The following is a 16046-nucleotide window of genomic DNA, read 5'->3' on the forward strand; positions in this document are numbered from 1 at the left end:
CTCTACCTGCTCTGCTACCATTACCAAGCAAGTGAGCGGAACATGAGCATGTAAATGAGTGAACAATTGTATGAGTGAATGCGTGAATGTGAGTGTGAGTGAATGCGTGAATGTGAGTGTGAGTGAATGAATACGTGCATGAGTGAGGAGTGAATGGTTGAATGTTTATCACATATTCCTTGACTGTAAATTTCTGTCTGTTGTTCTGTTTGTGTATTTACCTTTAAGTTCATCTCTCATTTTCTCTCAATGGGCAAAATTTTCATCTCCCCAAAAGAGGCAAGAGAATTGGTGGCAAGCAGAAATAGTTGGATGAATTGGCCCTAGAGAGATGTTCACCTAACATCCCTGTAATCCCACCTCAATCCCCAACCGCATCACCAATTCAGTTCTGGACGAGTAGGTCCGTTCAAGATTTACTTGACCAGCCACCAAGTGAGTCCCTTCAGAGGTCAACTAACAGGCACTGAAGAATCTCAGCTCAATACCTCCCTGACTGCCTGAAAATGCTAACTGGGTAATCAGCTTTCCCCGGGGGGCACCGTTCAATTGTCCCAAACATGGGGCTAGTTAGAGGCAAGGATGGGAGTGACAAGAGGGTTATCACAGAAAGCCACTGTCTCCATCGTCCCTGTCCCTCCCCACCTCTCCACCAACCCCTAATCCATAAGAAGCAAAAGAAGGAAACTTACTTTTTTGCCATAGTAACCCCTGAAGAGATGGTCTCAAGCAATGGTCTTTAGGAAGCAACAATCTCTCAGAAGCCAAGACTCTCCTGTTGAGGTATGCACTAGGCCACACACTCACCAGATAGCTCTTAACGATTGATCGAATTTACTCTGTGGTGGGGATACCGAGTTAGTGACTCTTAACTCTACTGGCTCCTACACTTCATCTCAAAGAGAGGAAATTGAACCATCTGTGTTGTCTGTTGTCTCTGACAATCTGTGCATGTGCGGTTCTCTGTGCGTTTCTATGTGTCTTGCTTTCTGTCTTGCCCTCTCTCAGAAGCGTATCCTCTTTAGTGAGATAATGTTCATGTCGGTGCTCCTACTTCTTAAGACTGTAGCTGAATTCTGGTGGACTTGGGATGAAGCAATCTCCTCAATTACTGCTCACCGCTGAAATGTTGTTGAGCTAACCTGGCTCTTTTGAAATTATAACCCTTGTCGACAATTTATTTCAATCGATTTTGCTCATTCCTTACTTCATGTTGAGAAGGTCAGTTTGCCCAAGGTGAACAACTGCAGGCATTTGGATCTATTCTCGTGAATTAGATCCTTGTTACCAGAATCACATCGATCTCTTGCTGTTATATCATCTAATTCCCCAATTGTGTCGTTATTCACTCCCACTCACACAGCTGGAAGCTAGAAAAGTTGGCTTAACTTAACATATGGGGCCCCAAAACTGTTCACAGTATCCCCCACCACACCAGATGTTGGTTCCATCTGAGCAGCCACTGACTGCCTTTGAATGAGGGACATTGCCCCACGTCCTGGAAAGAGCAGGCGATATTGTACAAAGTTTACATTCTCCCCACATGGTGCACACCCACCCCACCACCACCACCATCCCCCCCGCCTTCCCCAAGACCTGCTATTAGGTTGAGGATAATCAAATTGATAATTGGGGTGGAACATTGCAGAGGTCACCTGGGCAAAGACACTGGTAGGAGAGGTGGCAAGGGCTCTGTGCTACCACTTTGTGAGAAAACCCGCCATGTTTTGCTCCACTCAGGGCAACTAGATGGGCCTTTCGCCACATAATTGCCCCGGAATGTGGGGAAATATGTTATGGGTAACTTTGGGCTCCATATCTCAGGAAGGATATATTTGCCCTGGAGCGTGTCCACAGGAGGTTCACAAGAATGGTCCCAGGAATGACAAGCTTAACATATGAGGAATATTTGAAGACTCTGGGTCTATACTCCATGGAGTTTAGAAAGATGAGGGAGGATCTAATTAAAACTTACAGAATACTGAATGGTCTGCACAGAGTGGATGTTGGGAAGTTGTTTCCATTGGTAGGACACACTAGAACGTGAGGGCATAGCCTTAGAGTAAAAGGGAAAACCTTTTAGAATGGAGATAAGGAGAAACTTCTTCAGCCAGAGAGTGGGGAATCTATGGACTTCATTGCCATAGAAGGCTGGAGAGGCAAGGTCACTGAGGATATTTAAGAGTGAGATAGATAGGCTCCTGAGTATCAAGAGGATACCCAACAATGGGGAGAAATTGGGAGAATGGGATTGTGCAATTTATAATCCATGATTGAATAGTGGAGCAGATTCAATGGGCTGAATGGCCTAATATTTGCTCCTACGAATTATGGTCTTATGGAGTCCGACTTGCCCAGACCTGCTAGCCAATTGGAGGCTGACAGCATTATCAAACAGCAGGGGAAAGATGGTGGCTGCTCCTGATTTGACAGCCACCTGAGGCTTAGCATCGTCTCGGATCCCAAGCCAGGCATGAGAAAGGGAAAGAGGCGGATTATGGGTGAGTGTTGTGGGAAGGTGCTGATTCAGTGCAGCCGCTTCTGATAAGACTATATGGTATAGGAGCAGAATTAGGCCATTCAGCCCATTGAATCTGCTCCACATTCAATCATGGCTGATATGTTTCTCAACCCTATTCTTCTGCCTTCTTCCCATAAACTTTGATTCCCCCAACTAATCATGAATCCATCTATCTCTGTCTTCAATACACCCTGAGATTTGGCTTCCACAACCTTCTTTGACAATAAGTTTCACAGATTCACCACCCTCTGTCTGAAGAAATTCCTCCTCATCTCAGTCACAGAGTCGTGGAGTCATAGAGATGTGCAGTATGGAAACAGGCCCTTCAGTCAACTCATCCATGGTGACCAGATATCCTAAACTAGTCCCATTTGCCAGCACTTGGCCCATATCCCTCTAAACCCTTCCTATTCATATACCCATCCAGATGCCTTTTAGATGTTGTATTTTTACCAGCCTCCACCAGTTACTCTGGAAGCTCATTCCATACATGCACTACCCTTTGCGTGAAAAAGTTGGCGATTATGTCCTTTTTAAATTTTTCACCCTTCACCCTAAAGCTACGGCCTCTAGTCCATATAGATCACGTCCACTGCCCTGCCTCATCAATCCTCTTCTTCAAAAATCTCAATCAAGTTTGTGAGACATGATTTCCCACGCACAAAGCTGTGTTGACTATCCTTAATTGGTCCTTGTATTTGTACATCGTGTCCCTCATCAGGAATGAGGCTTATGGGCTGGGGGTCTGAAAGATAACTGGGAGTGGAGTGGAGCTGGGGGGAAGGTAGTTGGGAATGTGATAGGCAGATGAAGGTGGGGGTGAAAGTGATAGTTGGAGACGAGGGTGGAACAGATAGGTAGTAAGGAAGATGGACAGGTCAAATCTCTCAGCCCCTTTGACCCACAAGCCTCATTCCTGATGAAGGGTTTATGCTTGAAACATCGACTCTCCTGCTCCTCGGATGCTGCCTGACCTGCTGTGCTTTTCCAGCACGACACTCTCAGCTCTGATCTCCAGCATTTGCAGTCCTCACTTTCTCCATGTAAATCCCATTCCGCAGGATTCCCACCAACGTCAGGCTCACTGGTGTATAGTTTCCTGGCTTGTTCTTACCACCGTTCTTAAACAGTGGCACCATGTTGGCCAACCTCCAGTCTTCTGGCACCTCACCCATGACATTCGATGATACAAATATCTCAGCAAGAGGCCCAGCAATCACTTCTCTAAATTCCCACAGAATTCTAGGGTACACCTGAACAGGTCCTGGGGATTTATCCACCTTTATGCAGTTTAAGACTTCTACCACTTCCCCTGTGATATGGACATTTTTCATGATGTCACCATCTGTTTCCTCACATTCTATAGCTTCCATGTCCTTTTCCACAGTAAACACTGATGCAAAATATTCATTTAGTATCTCCCCATCTCCTGTGGTTCCACACATTGGCTGCCTTGCTGATCTTTGCCAGGTCCTATTTGCTCCCTAGTTACTCTTTTGTCCTAAATGCATTTATAGAATCCGTTTGGATTTTCTTAACCTTATTTGCCAAAGCTATCTCATGTCCTCTCTTTGCTCTCCTGATTTCCCTCTTAGGTATACTTCTACCATATTTATACTCTTCTAAAGAATCACTCAATCTCTGCTGTCTATGCCTGACATATGCTTCCTTCTTTTTCTTAACCAAAACCTCAATTCCTTGAGTCACTCAGCATTCCCTGCATCTACCAGCCTTTCTATTCACCCTAACAGGAATATACTGTCTCTGGATTCTTGTTATCTCATTTTTGAAGGCTTTCCAAAGGGCCATCGTTTATTCGAGGCTGCGTCCTTCGGTCCTACTTTCCCCTACTAGTGGAAACATCTCCTCCATGTCTGCTCTATCAAGGTGTCTCAGTATTCTCTAAGTTTCAATGAGATCCCCCCATCATCCTTCCGAACTCCACTGAGTACTGACCAAGTCTTCATACATCAAGACCTTCATACCCAGAATCATTCTTGTAAAGCCCCCCTATAGACCCTCTCCAGTGCCAGCACCTCCTCTGTTAGATACGGGGCCCAAAACCGCTCACATTATCCTCCACCACATCAGATGTTGGCTCAATCTGGGCAGAAGTTGTGTGCCTTTGGATGAGGGATGCTCACCCAACTCCTGGAAGCCACAGGCAATGGTGCACAAGTTTGTGTTCTCCCCACGTGGTGAGCACCCACCCCAACCCTTGTCCCCTCAAAGACTCGCCATTGTATTGATACAAGTGATTGGCTGCATGAGGTCTTTTAATGGGGTCCTGATTGACAGGGTTGGGTGTGGAGACTGCCCGTAACCCATCTGCCTTCATCTTAGAAGGAATGAGTAAAGACTGAAGTGGGATCTGCACTGCTGCCCTTCTACAGACAACCCAGTGTAGAGCACAAGATTCTGTCCATGGAGTGGGAGCAAGTTCAAGAGAAAACAGCATCTTCAGTAGATGAGATGAGAGGAGTGGAAATGGAGCATATGCACATTGGAATATGGCCTTGTATATTCCAGTACAGTGCAGGGGCAAGAAAGTGAAATGGTTTACATGGGTCAAATGGAATGCTATTCAGTGATTCTTTTGTGGTAATAGAGATTTCTTCGTTTTGTTTCTGGAAACCAAATTTCTCAGGCAGCTGCCATGACGGAATTTACTTGAGACTAACACAGCTTGAATGAACTCTTATTATTATGCTCCCATGATACCTCTTTTGTTTTAACAGTCCAGTAACCACTGAATTATATTCCTGCTGATTGCAAGTCAATTGATTAAACCACAATAAAGTGTCAAAGGCTTTACGTTTCTGATTTATTGAGTGGCTTAAATGAATACTTATTTTTTGAGAAACATAAAATAATTTGATGATGATTAGAGCTGTCTTGTCTCATGTAGACTGTAATTAATTGACGTTTGATGCTACTGAACTCACAAACTGCAGCTCAGTTATTCTGAAATAGATGAAAAATGATACTAAAAGCTCTTGGCTTTTACTTAATTCCAGTGATTCAATATTTGCAAACTCAAAAGGCACAATTGGTTCAGAGTTTCCTCTGACATCAGTGTTTTGGAATGGCACCACCATTAAATCCGCAATGAGAAAAGACCATTGAGCCCATTAGCCAGGATGCGGTGTTGTGCCATTATGTATATGCACAGGTAGAACAGTGGGCTATCAATCAGGACCTTAGCTATAAGTAGTGACAGATGTGCAGTTGTCAGTTTACCTTTGATATCAAAGATGGCTGTTTTGTATGTGTGTATTGTCATCTGTCAGGTGTTTGACTGTGGCTGTGGAAACTGATGGCAGCCCAGCATGGTATTTCGAGGATGAGTTGTCTGGTATTGTTTGGGACTGCCCTGGCTCTCTCTCCTGCCTTTTGTCCTTTGTTGTCAGTAGGCAGTGAGGTGGGATGGTGAGTGTGGGAGGAACCTTATAATTAAATCAAGGCTATTCAAAGGGTGATAGGAGGAAATGCGTCTTTACATGGAAGACCGTGGAAGTCTGGAATTTTCTTCCTGAAAATACTGCTCAGGTGGGCGGCAATTGAAAATTGCTAAATTGCACTTGATATATTTTCTTTTTGTGGTTGAATCGAGTTTTGCTTTTGATGATTACAGAACAAATTGCACAGAGTTGGAGTTAAAATACAGAGCTGTTAAATATGATTTTTCTCTTCATTCATGGATTGTGGACATCACTAGATCAACATTTTCTGCTTGTCTCTAATTGCGTGTGAAGAGGAGGGGGTAGGCTGCCTTCTTGAATTATTGTAATCCATTTGGTGTAGGCATGAATGACAGAAGACGTTCTCATGGATATGTTGTGTCATTTGTACATAATTGTCCTACTATCTCCTTGTCCTTTAAAGTCTCTTCCCCCAAATGTTCCACCTTATCAGGCATCCTGCTAAAAATTATATTTATAGAATCCCTTCAACCCATCACATCCAAAGGGAATTCCACCCAGATCCACTCCCCTATCTCTGTCACTATGCATATTCCATGGTTAATCCACCTAACCTATACACCCCTGGACACTATGGGCAATTTAGTATGGCTAATCCACCTGACTTGCACATCTTAGGACTGTGGGAAGAATGTCACACAGACACAGGGAGAGTATGCAAACTTTACACTGACAGTTAGCTGAGGGTAGAATTGAACCCGTGTCCCATGAAGCTGCACTGTTAACCACTGGGCCACTGTGTCACCCCTTCCTTCAACTGGCTTCACACACACTTCTCACCCTCAATTTTCTTCCTGTTTTGATAGTCTCTGTTTCTCCTCTGCTCTGTACTCCCCACTGACAAGTATCTCGGTGAGGACCATTCTAGGAGTGTAAATAGTTGTCATGAGTTTCCAGGATCCTAATGTTTACTGTCAGTTACATAGCACATTTAGGAACGGCTGAGATTTGCTCTCTTTAGAGAAAGGGCTTCGAGGAGATTCGATGGAGTTGTTTGAAATGCCTGAAGAAAATAGATCATAACCCTGGAATACTTGCACATATATTGAGCTTTTAAGTACCACACCTTTTAAGTTCAAGGAAGACATAAGGGACAAAGCAAAAGGTAGCTGAGAGTATAGATTCAGTGACTAACGAAAATCTCTATGAGAATTATGCGAAGTCCAGAGAGGAACCATGGAATCTCACACCTGAAAAGTGTCAAAAGAATTTCAGAAATTAACTCTTCAAAGGTAGACATTCATTCAAAATTGATCTGTGGTTTCCAAAAGGTAGTGTCCTAGACTCTAGATATAAAGAGTTGAAAGAAAAGCCATTCAGGTGAAAGATATGGTTTTATTTTACCTTCCTGGAATACAGAAGAAAGAGGGCTAAATACCAACTGCACTCCTTGGTCTGCATGTGCTCGTGTGATCAGTTGTGATTCAAGTTTGACTGTGCCAACATGAGCTACAAAGGAACACAATTGAGAACTTGTCCTAGATACCCTATATGTATGGGTAAAAAGAAATCAATTCTCTCTGATTTCCAATAAAGCCACTGTTGAAGAAATCTGAACCAATTCCTTTCAGCTAACCATAGAACCAAAAGTCTGTAAACAACCACTCAGCTATCTAGGTCAGTGTTACTGGGATCACTCACATTCATGACAACAACATTTCACAATGTATTTGCCATGAACATAGCATACACATCATTTTAAAATTAATATATCCTACATAAAGTTCACAATTTATGCAGATGATTTGGAGTTGGGGACCACGTGTAGCGTGTGAAAGTTTGCAGATGACACTAAGATGAGTGGCAGAGCAAAGTGTGCAGAGGACTGTGAAACTTTGCAAAGGAACATTGATACATTCAGAGAGTGAGCAAAGGTCCAGCAGATGGAATACAATGTTAGTAAATGTGAAATCATCTATTTTGATAGGGGTAACAGTAAAAAGCATTATTACTTGAATGGTTAAAAATTTGCAGCATGCTACTATGCAGAGGGACCTGGGTGACCTTGTGCATAAATCACTGAAGGTTGGACTGCTGGTATGACAGGTAATTAGGATGGGAAATGGAATGTTGCCCTTCAATGCTAAAGGAACTGAGTTTAAAAGCAGGGAGGTTATGCTGCAGCTGTATAGGGTGCTGGTGAGGCTACGCCTGGAGTACTGTGTAGAGTTTTGGTCTCCTTCCTTGAGAAATGATGCACTGGCACTGAAGGGGGTGCAGAGGAGGTTCACTAGGTTGATTCCGGAGTTGAGGGGGTTGGCTTATGAGGAGACTGAGTAGACTGAGATTAAAACCTGGTAAAGAATGCCAAGCTCACAAAACTCAGTCTTCTGCACAATCATATCTTGTATCTTGGTAGGGTTTTTAATTTTGTCCAAATAAGGACAGAGGATGTATTTATATCTCTGCAGCACCAAATCAGTCACACAAAGACGAGAAGGGGGAAGCTGCAGTCAAATCTACAATTTCCATTAATTTTCAAGGTCTCGCTTGACTGAAGAAATTAAACATCAAGATGCCACGAGATGCCCTATTTCTGCAAAGAGAACACTTCATCTCCCAGACCATACAGAACCTCATCACCTCGGGAGATCTCCCACCCACAGCTTCCAACCTCATAGTCTGGGAACCCCGCACTGCCCGGTTCTATCTCCTTCCCAAGATCCACAAGCCTGACCACCCTGGCCGACCATTATTCCTGATGAAGGGTGCCTGAAATGTCGATTTCGCTGCTCCTTGGATGCTGCCTGAACTGTTGTGCTCTTCCAGCACCACTAATCCAGAACCTAGACGAGATTTGGAATTTAGATGCATATGCGGGGATCTTATAGAGACATATAAAATTATGAAGGGAATAGATAAGACAGAAGTAGAGAGGATGTTTCCACTGGCAGGTGAAACTAGAACAAGGGGGCATGGCCTCAAGACTAGAGGGAGCAGATTTAGGACTGAGCTGAGAAGGAGTGTCTTTACCCAGAGGGTTATGAATCTATGGAATTCCCTGCCCAGTGAAGTAGATGAGGCTACCTCAGTAAATGTTTTTCAAGCTAAGTCAGATTTTATTTTGAACAGTAAAGGAATTGAGGGATACAGAGAGAGGGCAGGTAAGTGGAGCTGCGGCCACAAAAAGATCAGCCATGATCTTATTGAATGTTGGAGCAGGCTCGATGGGCCAGCCGGCCTACTCCTGCTCTTACTTCTTATGTTCTTATTTATAACTTATACTTTTTGGACGTGTGTGTGTGTGTGTGTGTCTGTGGTGTGTGTGGTGTGTGTGGGTGTGTGTGTATGTCTGTGTTTGTGTGTGTGGTGTGTGTGGGTGTGTGTGTATGTGTGTCTGTGTGTGTGTCTGTGTGTGTGTGGTGTTTGTGTGTGCGCGCGTGTGTGTGGTGTGTGTGGGTGTGTGTGTGTGTCTGTGTGTATGGTGTGTGTGGTGTGTGTGGGTGTGTGTGTCTGTGTGTGTGTCTGTGTGTGTGTGTGTGTGTGTGTGTGTGTGTGTGTGTCCATGTGTTTCTTTTATTACACCATAATTACATTTGATGTGGGACCAAAAGTAACCTTTTCACAACTGGCCAATCCAGGAATTGCATTCAGAAGACACAAACAGGAGGATGGAAGAGCACAGCAAGCCAGACAGCATCAGGAGGTGGAGACACCAATGTTTTGGGTTTAACCCTTTTTCAGAAGGGAAGACAGTTTATTCCTTCACATAGTATTCTAAGCGTGGTCCTATCTAAGCGTGGTCAACCGGGAAATTGGTCAAATATTTGTAAAATAAAAAATGCTTAACAGGCTTCTCAAATCGAGCCAGGAGATTGGAACTAATTGGTTCACTCTTTCAAAGAGTTAGCAAGAACAGAATTCATTGAATAGCCTCCTCTGTTGTGGGGCACAGCAATCCTTGAAAGCCTGCTCCTGCTACAAGATGGTCAGAATACGTTAAGGAGCTGAGCATCTGCAGAGGGAATGAAAACGCAAGCTTTTCAGCAGCACATCCCTCTGTCATATCTTTAAGTGACAGCTTCAAATTGACACTGTGGAGAGGCACTGCTTTGTTACTGGTCCAGATATCCCTCCACTTTCTGTGAACTTGACATCAGTGGTGCTCAAGTGCTTTGAGTTTGCTGTATATTCTGGGAAACGAGAGGCCATCTTACGACAGCACCATGCTGGGTACAATCACCGAGTGAGAGAAATGGGATGTGCTAATGAAAGTGTTCTCTTTACAGAAATAGGGCATCTCGTGACATTTCCAGTCTCGATGTTTAATTTCCTCAGTCAAGCGAGACCTTGAAAATTAATGGAAATTGTAGATTTGACTGCAGCTTCCCCCTTCTCGTCTTTGTGTGACTGATTTGGTGCTGCAGAGATATAAAAACATCCTCTGTCCTTATGTGGACAAAATTAAAAACCCTACCAAGATACAAGATATGATTGTGCAGAAGACTGAGTTGTGAGCTTGGCATTCTTTACCAGGTTTTGTAAATCAGAATCTTTCTCTTCTCTGTGTGTAGCGTGATGAAAAACTGTCAGACAATTGTTGAGGTAATTGATCAGCACCATTTTATTTTAGAATTGGAGTCCCTTTCAACGTTGTGGATTAGCTGGTAATAAACTTACCTCTGAATTAGTAAAGTTCTGAGTTCAAGTGCCCCCACTGGGTCTTAAGGCTTGCTTTATTGGAACAGTGCTCTTTTGAATGAATTGTTAGGGCTGATGCAGTTTGGATTAAAGAAAATCAGCCTGCATCATTATTTTGAAGAGTAGGGAAATTGTCCCTGGTGCCCGCACTGATATTCATCTGTCAGTCATTCACAAAAATAACACTGAAATACAGGCTATAATGCATGTTTTGTTAATGCAAATTCACTGTAACGCGATTGGGGACACTTTCTAAAGCACAAACATTTAAAGAGTGTACTGGTTATAACACAATTCTGACACCATTAGTTTAAATGGTGCTGCTATTTCATGATGTTCTTACAACACAGGATTGCACAGGAACGGAAGTAACGCATTATAGCAGAACTGATTATAACAGCGCAGTAATGTAATGAAAAGCTGTCAGATAATTGTTGAAGCAATTGATCAGTACCATTTTATTTCAGCATTGGAATGTCTTTCACTGTTGTGGATTAGTTGCTTCCAAACTTACCTCTGAATCGGGAAAGTTCTGAGTTCAAGTGCCACTGGGGTCTTGAGGCTTGTGTTGTTGGAGCTGTGGTCTTTTGAATGAATTATTAGGACTGATGCAGGTACAGTCACAACATTGCAAAGACATTTGACAGCACCTCAATAGGAAAGATTTAGCAGGATGTGGACCAAATGCAGACAAGTGGGACTTGTTTAGTTTGGGAAACTTGGTTGGCATGGATGAGTTGGACCAAAGGTTCTGTTTCTGTGCTGTGTGACTCTATGATTCTACTTCATTTGATTGGTTTATTCTTGTGTATGTGTATCAGTGGGGTCATCACTGCTCTGGTCCTTGCTCATTATTTCCTACGCAGTGGCAGTGGTGGAACAATAACTATCAGCAATTACCTTATTTTGTAATTCTCCCACTCGCTCATTCAGGCACCTCCTGAACTCATCCCTAGCCTCAAAGGATTCAGATAACCCTGAACACCCAAGCATTTACGCTGGGCAAGATTAAATTGATCAATGCACATCTAGAGTCCGATTTAGGAACCTCTGTGCTGTCTAGTTAGGGTGGCTCAGTGTTTAGCATTGCTTCCTCACAGAGTCAGAGACTCAGGTTCGATTCCAGCATGTGTGTATGCATTATAGAATCGCTACAGTGTGGAAACAGGCCATTTGGCACAATAAGTCAACACCAACGCTTTGAAGAGCAACCCACCCAGACCCATTCCCCTACCCCTATTACTCTATACTTATCCCTGACTGATGCACCTAGCCTACACATCCCTGAACTCTATAGGCAATTTAGCGTGGCCAATTCATTTGGCCTACATATCTTTGGACTGTGGGAGGAAATCAGAGCACTTGAAGGAAGTCCGCACAGGGAGAACATGCAAACTCATCCATGCCAACCACGTTTCCCAAACTAAACTAAACTGTCACCTGAGGCTGGAATCAAGCCCTGACCCCTGGTGCTGTGAGGCAGCAGTGCTAACCACTGAGCCACCTTGTGACAACAAATGAATGGGTGAAGCTGATGCAATTTTAATATTAACATTTTCGGAACCAACACCTATAGAACAGTTATCCAACTCCCTTTTTCACTTTAGTCACACTGATCAGACTTTTCAATGTTGCCAGCACCTTCATCAAATCTCCTTACTCCGAGGAGAGCAACCCTGGATATTTCAGTTTCTCCACTGACTGGATTCGCATGTCCCCTGGTGCCATATTAGTAAATCTTTTTCATAACCACTTGAAGGCCTCCCTAAGAATCCTGCCCAAAATGTGTCAGGAAGGGCATAAAGGTTCCCTGCCTAATCAGAGCTCCAACATCCTATTCCCCAGGAACAGAGTGATGCAGGACCAGTTGGGATTTGATTTCAGCTTCATTGCAGCCTTCCACATGCTGCAGAGTGCCGCATGGATCGCTGCAACTATTATTGGTTCAAACCGGTTGGGTGTCAATGTTGAGAGATTATAATCCATTAATACATAAATCATTATGACTAATCCTGCATGACGTTTATGAACAATAGCAGCATTGGAGGCATAGTGTTAATGTCACTGAGCCCAAGGCTGATGCTCTGGGGTGAGGGGTTCGCATCCCATCATGTCAGATGGTGAATTCAATTCAAAAATCTGGAATTAAAAACTAGCTTAATGGTAACTGTACATCAATTGTTGTAAAAACCTGTTTGGTTCACTAATGTCCTGTAAAGAAGGAAGTCTGTTGTCCTTACCAGATCTAGCCTACATGTGACTCCAGGCCCATGGCTAATTGGCTTACACTGAAATGGACCAAAAAGTCAGTCAGTTAAAGGGTAACTGGGCAACCAATACCAACCTTCCCATATTTCAGATGAGAATAAAAGAATACCATAAGCACCTCTCCCCCAGAGCATCCAGTTCTGGATTCAATTGAATTTCTCATCTAAAGATTACCTCTCACATTGTTTAATTGTGGAGCGACTTACTAGAACGCAATGCAGCATTTTGGGAGGATGATGAAATTCTGTTGTGTATTAATGAATATGGTCCTTTAACCCTCTTCAGAACCAAGTATATTTTACAGTTTTCAAAATGTGCATGTCACCTGTTACATAAAATATTCAGAAAAATATGTACAGCTAATGAATTTTTAATGCAGAAGTGTATTATGGAATAGAATTAGGAAAATGTTTTCAAACTCTCAGCATTTTATAATTCATATTATTCTCTGAACACACTGCAGTGTTTCACTGAAGAATTTCACCTGCTAAAAACTATTTTGGTGAGGGATTTTATTCTGCTGGGATTATGGTTGAAATGTGCACTTCTCTTTATAGAGCTGCTAATAAAAGAACCCCAAAGAGGCTGCAAGTCGTAGAAATCAGGTATTTTATTCTTTGTGTTCTCCTTTTCCTGTACAATTAGTTCTGATCTGGTAATGTATTTATGCAAAGGATATATATACCACATCCTGAACCACCAGTTGGACAAGGTTTACCCTACCTAAAACATTCATAAAGCAAGAAAACGAGATTTGTCAGGATGGACGAGATTTACCAGGATGTTGCCTGGGTTGGAGAGTTTTAGTTCTGAAGAGAGATTGGACAAATTGGGCTTGTTTTCCTTGGAACAGAGAAGAATTAAGTAGGGTAAGCAGGAAAGAACTTTTCAGTTTGGTAGAGCGATCTATGACCAGGGGAATAGATTGAAGGTAACGGGCAGGAAGTGTAGAAGACATGTGAAGAAAAACCTTTTCATCTAGAGGGCGGTGAGAATCTGCATGTGAGTTTGGCAGAGGCAGAAAGCCTCATAACGTTTAAGAAGCATTTGGCTGCACATTTATGTTGGGTTGTAGGCTAGGTGTTGGGCAATGGGATTAGAATTGTTAGATGCTTGTTTTTGACTGGCACAGACTCAATCGGCTGAAGGACCTTCTTCTGAGCTGTAGATCTCTATATCTGGATGGCTCTAAATCCAGTAATCTGGACATCAATGTGTTTCCAAATCATTATGCCAGAAAGAAGGACTTGCTTTGTATGCAAACACAGGAGACCCACAATGCACAGAAAGATCGCACAACCAGCAGTAACTCAGTGATTTCTTGGTAATATTTGCTGAACTGGAAGGTTACAGCTGAAATCTCTATGCCAAAACCCACTGAGCTTTTTAATCCTGGAGTATTTATCAAACACCTGAGCTGCCCTCGTAAGAGCCACTAAATCAAAATCCCTCTTGCCTCCTCCCCCTCTTTTAAGGGCAGTGCTCCTGAATATAGATTTTGGATTTACCGCTCATGCTGTTGTGAGGCTTCAATCCACAACCTCCTGACCTAGAGGCAGCAGCGCTACCAACAGAGGCTGACCGTCATTTGAGTCTTAAAGTATAGCCTTGTTGGCTTCATTTGATAAAGCCTGATTTCTGAAGTGGATCGTGTGACCATTAAAATCCGGAAGTGCTTTGCCACAATTGTTATTGTAAGGAGTCAGTCAACATTATGAAGGGCATACATAAGATAGAAACAATGATGTTGTTTCCATTGACGGGTGAAATTTGTTGCTGCTTCTGAAATGTCCTCCAGCATGATTCATTGATCCCATTGCTTGATGATAATGATATGAGTGGGGTTTATTGCCAGGCCATGAGGTTGCACATTGTGTTGCAGTGAGATTCTGCTGCTGCTGTTGATAGTGCACATTGCATCTTAAATGCCCATTCTTGAGTTGCTAGATCTGTTTGAAGTCTGTCCCATTTATCATGGCAATAATACCATGCTACACATAATTTGCAAGTGTGCCAAGTTTAACCCCCTTCACAATTATTATACAGTCCAGCATTTCAAATACCATAGTCCATATCTGACGCACCTTTTGAATCCTCATATTTTTGCCATTCAGGCTCCTGGGAGTGATGAACGTATTTTGTAAATGGACAATCCCTTCGTTTATACCTTTTCCATGACAATTCTGTTCTCACGTGAAAGGTGCTTGAGGGACACCTGTCCTTAAGTCATGGTTACATAGGTGACATCGCCTCAAAATAATGGGGAGCAGATTTAGGACTGAGTTGAGGAGGAACTTCTTCACCCAAAGGGTTGTGAATCTGTGGAACTCCCTGCCCATTGAAGCAGTTGAGGCTACCTTGTTGAATTATTTTAGATTTTTGAACAGTAAAGGAATTAAGTGTGATGGTGAGTGGGTGGGTAAGTGGAGCTGAGTCCATGAAAAGATCAGCTAGGATCTTATTGAATGACGGAGCAGGCTCAATGGGACTTATGGTCTACTCCTGCTCCTATTTCTTATGTTCTTGTAACTTTTATGCTGGCCTCCTCTGATGAACGAGGAGAAAGTGAGGTCTGCAGATGCTGGAGATCAGAGCTGAAAATGTGTTGCTGGAAAAGCGCAGCAGGTCAGGCAGCATCCAAGGAACAGGAAATTTGACGTTTCGGGCATAAGCCCTTCATCAGGAGGGCTTATGCCCGAAACATCGAATTTCCTGTTCCTTGGATGCTGCCTGACCTGCTGCGCTTTTCCAGCAACACATTTTCAGCTCCTCTGATGAACCAATGACATTGAATATGAATAGTACTGGGAAATAGGGGCAGAAGTTGACCATATGGCCCATTGATCGTTCTCCACCAGCCAGAATGTATAATGGTAATTCTTGACCTCAGTACGTGCACACCAAATATTCCTCAACTTTCTTTGAGTCCAGAATCTCAACCTTGAGAATACTGGATGTTTACAGGCCTGTGGAGCGGTTTTGCGTGTACTGTTTTCTTAGGTATGAACATTCGAGATGTGGAGTTAAGGTACTCAAATTGAATGAAGACACAGATCATCTATGAATAGTGGAGCTGGCATGAGGGACTGAATAGCCTTTATTAATCTTGTGACCAGCCTCAGTAAGGAAGGCAC

The sequence above is a fragment of the Hemiscyllium ocellatum genome, chromosome 23 (assembly GCF_020745735.1).
Source record: "Hemiscyllium ocellatum isolate sHemOce1 chromosome 23, sHemOce1.pat.X.cur, whole genome shotgun sequence".
NCBI classification, from domain to species: Eukaryota; Metazoa; Chordata; class Chondrichthyes; order Orectolobiformes; family Hemiscylliidae; genus Hemiscyllium; species Hemiscyllium ocellatum.